General features: G+C 47.0%; 1 pseudogene; it reads left to right on the top strand.

The window, feature by feature from the left end:
* The first annotated feature begins 5,680 nt into the window (after positions 1-5,680).
* On the top strand, positions 5,681-8,449 carry LOC102258219 (annotated as a pseudogene).
* Positions 8,450-8,710: the final 261 nt, after the last annotated feature.

The following is an 8,710-nucleotide window of genomic DNA, read 5'->3' as shown; positions in this document are numbered from 1 at the left end:
TGGCCAGCCTGGGTGAGTGGCTGATGGCTGTTTGCATGCTGGCCAAGCCCCCCAGTGGGAACCCTCACCCCATGAGGGTGTGGCCATCCTGGGTGAGGGGCTGATGGCTGTTTGCAGGCTGGCCACGGCCCCCAGTCACCCAAACTCCCAGTGGAGGCTGGCTGAAAGTAGGTATCTGGGATTTATTTATCTTCTATAATTGAAATTTTGTTGCCTTAAGGTCTTATGCTATAAATGAAGTCAAATAATATTACTTAAGTTATATGTTAAAGGGTATAATTAAGGGAGAAAAGAAAGCTCTTCCTTTATTGTGCCCCCATACTTTATACTTTCCTGGTTTGATACAGTAGACTTTTTAAAAAATATGTTTTTATTAATTTCAGAGAGAGGAAGGGAGAGGGAGATGAGAGAAAATCATTGCTCAACTGCCTCCTGCACACCTGTTACTGGGGATTGAGCCTGCAACTTGGGCATGTGCCCTGACTGGGAATCGAACTGTGACCTCCTGGTTCATAAATCGACACTCAACCATTGAGCCACAGGTAGGTAGCCTTTTTCTTCAATCATACACATGGATGGTATTATGTAGACCCAATCTAAATTCCACTTTCTGTTATAAATTGGTAATCCAGCTCCAATAAAATGAAAGGCTTATTAAACTATACAGACAGCATACTTGATTGAAGGCATGAAACAAAACTACATTTATCCATATTTGAATTTTTTCTTGTTATTGCTTTTATTGATTTAGAGGCACAATTTGATTTTTTTATCTGCTTTCACATTTCTCATCTAAATCTTTTTTTAATCTTCCTGAAAATTCTGTTTTAATGATATGTATGCTGCTGTTTTTAAATCCAAAGGAAAACAGCATATGATTTTGAAAAAACAGACAAGTTCATTAACTTTGAATTTTTGAAATGCAGCTATGCGTTCAATGTTACCACTGAAGTTGATCTATTTGGGTTTTTTGAATCCAGAAATATAACTGCTTATGTTGATAGCACCTGGTGTGCCCCCTCTCACTTCCTCATATGACAGACATTATGTCTATAATTCTCAAAAAATAAAATTAACTATTAATCTCTTATCAAATAAGATAAAAAAGCCATTTTAGTCTTTTTTCTTTATATCTGATATTGCATATACTGTATAAGTGCCCATTCTGGTAAAATACAACAAATGCTTTGAGTAATGGAGACTTACTTATTATATTGGGACATAGAATAAGCTTTAGATAGGCCTGCTTTGGAAGAAAGAAAATAAACTATCTCAGTAGGAAAATAATAGTAAAAGAAATCTCTTTCCTTCCTTTTATCCAATTTACTGAATGCCAAGTATGTGCCTATGTCTGTCCTACAATCAAAACACAAACTCTTTCCAGCCAGGCTTCATATGCTGACCATCCCTGTCCCACCTTGAAGAAATTCTAATACCATTTTATTGCCTGAATTAAATATGAGTTATTTTTCTTAAAATAAATCTTTAAAATTGCTACAGTGTAATCTAGGCATTAAGATGAACAATAAATATTAGTCATATTAAAATAATTTAGAATGACTTTTGATAGAGGTTTAAATAAACACAGACTCCGGGATTTATTTACAGACAGCTATTAGACATAACTTTGAAATTTACCTTCAGATAATAAGAAAACTGGGTGAGATCCGTAGAAACAATGCAAGGGGGAGGGAGGAGACAAAGGACCCGCGAAGACTAGGGCAGACCTGGTGGGAGATGTACTTGACACACAGATTGTAGAGGGTAACACGTGGGCAGCACAATACTTTGTGACACATTGTGCTGTCCAACGGTGCCCTACCGCTGGTTGCTTTCAGGTTTTAGAAACCGTATTAGCAATGCTTATGCCTGATTTTATAACTGATCCAAATATTCTTCAAGTTTCAAAAGTTTATCAATGAATAGCTGTTGCAAGTCTGCTCAACCAGATACTTTTGTCACCCTCTACTATGTATTCTGTCAAACTGAGTGATTTTCAACTCTACGAGCACATTAGAATCAACTGGGGAGCTTTTAAAACTAATATTGAGCCCCATCTCAGGCCATTAAATCAGAATCCACCAGGGTGGGGCTGCACTATATCACGGTGAAAACTCCCCAGGCAATTCTAATGTGCAGCCAAAGACCTACTGCTTTACACCGAACGCCATGCTCAGCATTTCCTTGCCCTCTGTCACACTGTGGTGATCATAATGGTGATATCCTACTCCTCTGGTGCCGACTGCTGTTTCCCACGTAAATCTCAGTCAATAAAGAGCACCCCATGATGAAGAGTCATAACTATCATGATGTGCTATGTATGTAAATATGTATGTATGAGGATTACCCATGTCAAGGTTTTTTTATTTTCTAATGATTTACTAATAAGGCCATTTATCACATACATTCATTTATCCATACATTTTTGCCTAATTCTGGGTCATTCAGAGATGTTGTACTTCAGACAAGAGTTACCCCAGATCTTTTCAGGTGAGACAAGAAAAAAAAAAGTGCAGGGGGCGGCGGCGGGGAGCTTTCCAAAAATGCTCCTAGGAAATTTCTACAGATGAAATTCTCTTTTTTTAAAAAAAAAAATATTTTTATTGATTTCAGAAAGGAAGAGAGAGATAGAAACATCCATGATGAGAGAGAATCACTGATCGGCTGCCTCCCGCACTCCCCCCACTGGGGACCAAACCCACATCCTGGGCATGTGCTCTGACCAGGAATTGAACCTTGACCTCTTGGTTCCTAGGTGATGCTCAACCATCGGCCAGGTTGCTCTGGACATTTCTTTAAGGAGCACGTCAGTTTCCAATTCCGCCTATCCAACACACACTAGCTTGTCTGGCCTCCTGTGGGGCTCACCTCTATTGCACTGTTACACATATTTGCCCCAGGTGTCATGCATATCTCTTCGGTCACTATTACCAGATTATGAATACCTGGATTAAAAGGAACCCGAAGAGTATTATCTAAGCCACATAAACCAGTCAGAGAAAGACAAATACCACATGATCTCACTCATATGTGGAATCTAACTAACAAAATAAACTGATGAACAAAATAGACCAAGAGACACAGAAGCATGGACCTCAGAGGGAAGGCGGGGGAGGGTGGGTGGGAAGAGATCCACCGAAGAGCTTGTATGCATATAGGCATCACCCAGGGACACAGACAATAGGGTGGTGAAGCCCTGGGGCAGGAGGCAAGGGCGGGCTGAGTAGTAGTCCATTGTGTAAATGTAAAGACAAATACCATATGACTTCAATTATCTGTGGAATCTAATGAACAAAATAAACTAACAAACAAAATAGAAACAGACTAATAAATACAGAGAACAGATTGATAGCTGTGGGGGGTGGGGAGTCTGGGTGAAAAAGGTGAAGGGATTAAGTAAAAAAAGAAAACAGACAAAGAAACAAAAAACTCATAGACAGACTACAGCAAGCCTGTCAAACTCATGGTCCGCGGGCCACAGGCCTTGTTTATTTGGCCTGTGTTAGCCTTTGAGTTTGACATGCTTGGACTACAGTATGGTGATTACCACAGGGAAAGGGGTTGGGGTGGTAGAAGAGGGTAAAGGGAGAATAAATGGTGATGGAAGGAGACATCATTTTGGTGGTAAACTCACAATGCAGACGAGGTATCATAGAAATGTACACTTGAAACCTATATAATCTTATTAACCAATATCACCCCAATAAATTCAATTAAAAAAACACAAACAAACAGGTGATGCTTGCCTAACCTGCATAGGGCCGACCTACTGGCACCTGATCTCAGACTTCCAGCCTCCAGAACTATCCTGGGTTCAAGACGGCACCAGGAGAGAACATGGACTCACCTCCTCCCAGGCACACACAGAATCTGCAACTGCGCATGGAGCAAGCGCCCATGAAAAAGCCTAATAGCTGAGCAACACCTACATCCCAGAACGAGAGATGGCCCACTGCCCCCACCCTATTCCCAGGCAGCCACACAGTCAGTTTGGAGGAAAGTGAAAATGCTAAGTTTCTCTCTGAGGAGCCAAGAATCTGAACCCCATGCTGGGTTCCCCAACTTTTAAGACCTGCACCTGGAAGACGAGCCCCTAGAACAGTGATGGCGAACCTATGACATGCGTGTCAGAGGTGACACGCGAACTCATTTTTTTGGTTGATTTTTCTTTGTTAAATGGCATTTAAATATATAAAATAAATATAAAAAATATAAGTCTTTGTTTTACTATGGTTGCAAATATCAAAAAATTTCTATACGTGACACGGCACCAGAGTTAAGTTAGGGTTTTTCAAAATGCTGACACGCCGAGCTCAAAAGGTTCGCCATCACTGCCCCAGAACATCGAGGTTTGGAAACCTACAGGGCTCCCATGGACGAGACCTCGAGCTCAAAAGGTTCGCCATCACTGCCCTAGAACATCTAGGTTTGGAAACCTACAGGGCTCCCATGGACGAGACCCGCAAAGCTAGAGAATGAACTAAGAAATGGCTCCTCAGGGCCTGACGTGCAGACTTACCTGCCCCAGGGCTGGGTGCAGAGAAAGCAGACCTAAGGTGTGCAGACTTTGCATGAACAGGCTCATCTGCTGATCTTAAGGCAGCAGCATGGGCCCGAGGCGCAGGCAGCTAATGTAACACACATCCGGGGGCCTGCTGACCCGACTTCTCCAGCAGGTGGGCGGCATCTCGTCTCTAGGCTCTGGTTTTGAGGAGGCCCTCCTGCCACGTGTGCAGGCTCCGTCCATCCTGGGATCGACCCCACATGCAGGTCTTAAGTAGGCAATTTGCTGCCTAACCACCATATTATACTGCAAACGGGGGCCTCCTCTTTTGGCCTCAAGGCTTCATCAACTCTTCTTAAAACTATTTAGTCTTGTGAAGTCTAAAGAGACTGAAAAGAATGATTTCCACAGTTATAAAAATCATACGGAACTGACTCCTGTAGGTTCTGCTGGGAGAGCAGAGTGTCCTTGGGGTCTGAAATCTAATTGTAGGAATTGGTTAAACGTGGTGTCGGCACAGGCCCTTCCCATCTGTTTTTCTGGTTCACTTGATCAAAGTGGTTTGTTCTTGCCACGTTGAGAAAGGCTGGGCTTTTATGGACGGGCCGTCTCTGTGTCCCTTGGGCAGTGCTGGGGCAGATTCCTGGGACTGGGGACCCTCCTACTCCCTCAGCTTCTTCCAGTCAGCCCTGCCCATTGTTCTACTGACTGCCAGTGACTTTTGATTCAAGAAGCTTCCTCCAAGGTGGGAGCTGCTATTTTTCCGTAAATGCAAATTGTTACACTGCAAACTGCTAATTTTATTAACCAATGTCACCCCAACTAATTTAATTTGAAAACAATCAATGAAACATTTGAAAAAATTTTAAAAATGTAGTATTTTGCTCTCATCTCTCTCTCTTTCTCTCTCCTATCTCTATCTGAAATAAAAAGTCTTCTCCAGGAACCTGGATGAATCATGTCCCCTCCACCCTTCCTACCCTGGCCCCCTGCTTCCTGACCCCAGTCTCCTGCTTCCTGACCCCAGTCCCACCTCCTCCCACTAGTGCCCTCCCCCTGCTGTTACTCTCCTCCCTCCTATTTGGACCACCTCCCTACCCTCCATCTGCTGCCCCTGGCCCCAGCTGAGGGCCCCAGGTACTCCTGACCAACCCTCTCAGCAGTGTGGGACCGTACATGGTTCTCCAGAACCAGGGTATGTTTGAGCCCAAGCTAAAGAGCTTCTACATCAGGTCCACCAACGTCACTCAGATCAAGACCCTGAAGCCAGAAGAGCTGGCCAAGCTGGCGAGGGAACCTATGTCCCCTGTGGGAACTCCAGACCTACACTGGCAGCGTGGACAAGGTCTTTGGGGCAGACAAAGTCCAGGCCACTGGATGCTGTGCTACTAACATGGGCTTAGTCTGTGACACCTGCCTTAATGGCTTGGTAAAGCTACTGTCCTCCTGTAATGAGGTCGGGGTTGCGGCTTCTGTGTTCAGCAAGAAGCTACTGTATATGCGGCTGGCAGAGAGAGATCATCAAACATTTGGCAAAGCTCACAGACAGCGTCCAGGTGCCCGTGGCCCAAGCCAGCACCCTGTGGCTCAGCAGTGAGTACAGTGAGCATGTCTCCAGGATTGCACCTGATGACCCAAGAAAAATGGCCAAGCCCCTCACAGCAGAGGAGGGCATCCACCCGGCAGCCACGCTCAACCTCACCAAGTGTAAGCAGACCACGCTGCTGCAAAGTCCAGGCCACTGGATGCTGTGCTACTAACATGGGCTTAGTCTGTGACACCTGCCTTAATGGCTTGGTAAAGCTACTGTCCTCCTGTAATGAGGTCGGGGTTGCGGCTTCTGTGTTCAGCAAGAAGCTACTGTATATGCGGCTGGCAGAGAGAGATCATCAAACATTTGGCAAAGCTCACAGACAGCGTCCAGGTGCCCGTGGCCCAAGCCAGCACCCTGTGGCTCAGCAGTGAGTACAGTGAGCATGTCTCCAGGATTGCACCTGATGACCCAAGAAAAATGGCCAAGCCCCTCACAGCAGAGGAGGGCATCCACCGGCAGCCACGCTCAACCTCACCAAGTGTAAGCAGACCACGCTGTTGACCCAGCATGTGCTGAGTCTGGCCAGGTCTGACCAGTACGGCGATACCCATGATGGAGCACACTTCCCCCGGCAGCTTATTGTCCCTCCTGAGCTGGGCCCTGAGCCACCGCTGTGCCAAGAACCTCTCCTTTTTGGCATCCAAACCAGCCCCAGCCTTGAAGTCATCCTTCAAAGACCGGGACCGCTTCCAGCGGCACTCACTGTCCCACCTGCTCAATGCCAAGGCCACGGGCTCCCAGGAGCTCCCAGACGGGCCAGAGGAGGCTACGCGTCTCTCTGTGTGCAACATGGAGGTAAGTGAGTGGACTAAAGCTCAAATTGTAAGAAGAGGAAGAGGAGGAGAAACCCAGGGTGAGGATGAGGAGAAAGGGAGGAGCAGTGGGAGTGAACAGAGTGAGGAGGCAGGCGAGAAGGGGAAGAGGGAGAGGAAGAACGTGCCCGAAGCACAAGGAGCAGGCCCGATCTCGGATGAGGGTGGCAATCCCAGGGGTAGCTTACTAGAGTCGGAGGGGAAGAGGTGGAAGCTGCCTCCTGGAGGAAAAAAATCAAACTCCCAGCAGCAAAAGTCGCCTGTAGTCAAGGAGATCTCCCTGCTTGATGGAGAGGACTTCACCCCTCTCCGTGGCCACCCGTGTCTCTCCCCTGGTTGCATCGACCAGTCTGGCTGCTGAGCTACATGGCCCGACACTCGGACTCTCCCCTGGTGCCCTCCTGCTGAGTCCAGTGTTGGTGTCAGCAGGCAGGGGCTGCTGTACCCACGGCTGGTGAGGCGCTGGCTGTGGACTCCACCTTCAGCCGCCTACCTTTCTCCACGGACCCCCACATGGTGTGCACATCCACTTCTCCAACAACTCTGATCTCCTCATCAAGGGCCAGCATGTGGCATCAGCATCCGGGAATTCCCTGAAATAGATTCGCTGGCACCAGTGATAGGGGGACTTATAATCTGATAGATAGAGCACCTGAATTAATCTGAAAAAATAATCATATTATTAGAAATCTTAGAACACGTATACTTATGTGAATAGGGGATTACGTTTTTCTTCAGTTTCCTTTTCAAGGCCTGTGCAAAGCAATTGAGGAGGTGACTCAGCTGTGAACCCAGCAAGCAGAATCAATAAGCATGGTCAGACTGACCCACCAGAAATCAAAACATCATCGCATCGCCTTAGGACTAAGGACAATAGCGGACCTCCAAGGCTGCACGCAGCTGCATCCATTCCCAGTCCCTAGCCTCTTCCCCTTTATAATCCTGTCCCCTGAACCTTGCTGGAAGACAGGATTTGAATGCTTGTAAGCACCCTGTCTTCTTGGTGGGCTGGCCTTCTCAATAAACGCCGTATATGATTCAGCCCAGCCTTCCTTATTGGACACAGCAACAGGCAGCCCGAGCCCACCGGGAAGTTTCCTGGTCACACTAGGAGAATCAGCCACTGCTGTAATGAGCATTACTTTCTGTGACTCAATCTAGGCAGCCTTGTTCCAGCTGTGCACCCCAACTTAGCAGTTCTATGTGTCCATGCAGCCACCCATTGGGGAGCTGATGGCCTCCATGTTCATAAGAATGAGTTAAGGGGACAGGGACAGCGAAATGGCATGAACGAGATCACAGACACCTGTCTGAGTGACCACTCGGTGGTGCAGGGAGTGACTGCCGCTGCCAACCTGGGTCCTGTCCCTTGTGAGGGATGAGGACAGGTCTGCAGGGAGGACACCGAGCAGGGGAAGCCTGGCCCTGCTGACTCTGGATGCCTGGCACACTGGAGCTGCCCAGCTGACAGTCAACAGTGAGAGGATGGTGATGGGCACCATGGTGGTAAAGGACATGGTACAGCTCCTGACCCAGTGACTGCCCAGCTCTGTGACCGCTGATCCCCGGCGGCTGCTCCCTTATGACATCTGGGCTGTGAGCCCCTCCCTCTCTCTTTCCCTCTTCTATCCCACTCCTCCTGTCAGAGAGCACCCAGGGCCCTCTCTCCCTCTGGCCATTACCAGGCGCTCCCAGGGATTCCTGTTCCTCTAATCCCTCCCAGCTTTCTGTAGCTAAATATTCAGCAAAATCTCAATAAAATGCCTTCTTCCTAATATATATATTATACACACATTATAT

The sequence above is a fragment of the Myotis brandtii genome, unplaced genomic scaffold (assembly GCF_000412655.1).
Source record: "Myotis brandtii unplaced genomic scaffold, ASM41265v1 scaffold945, whole genome shotgun sequence".
NCBI lineage: Eukaryota > Metazoa > Chordata > Mammalia > Chiroptera > Vespertilionidae > Myotis > Myotis brandtii.
The sequence above is the reverse complement of the archived record's forward strand: the minus strand, read 5'-3'. Positions and strand labels throughout refer to the sequence as shown.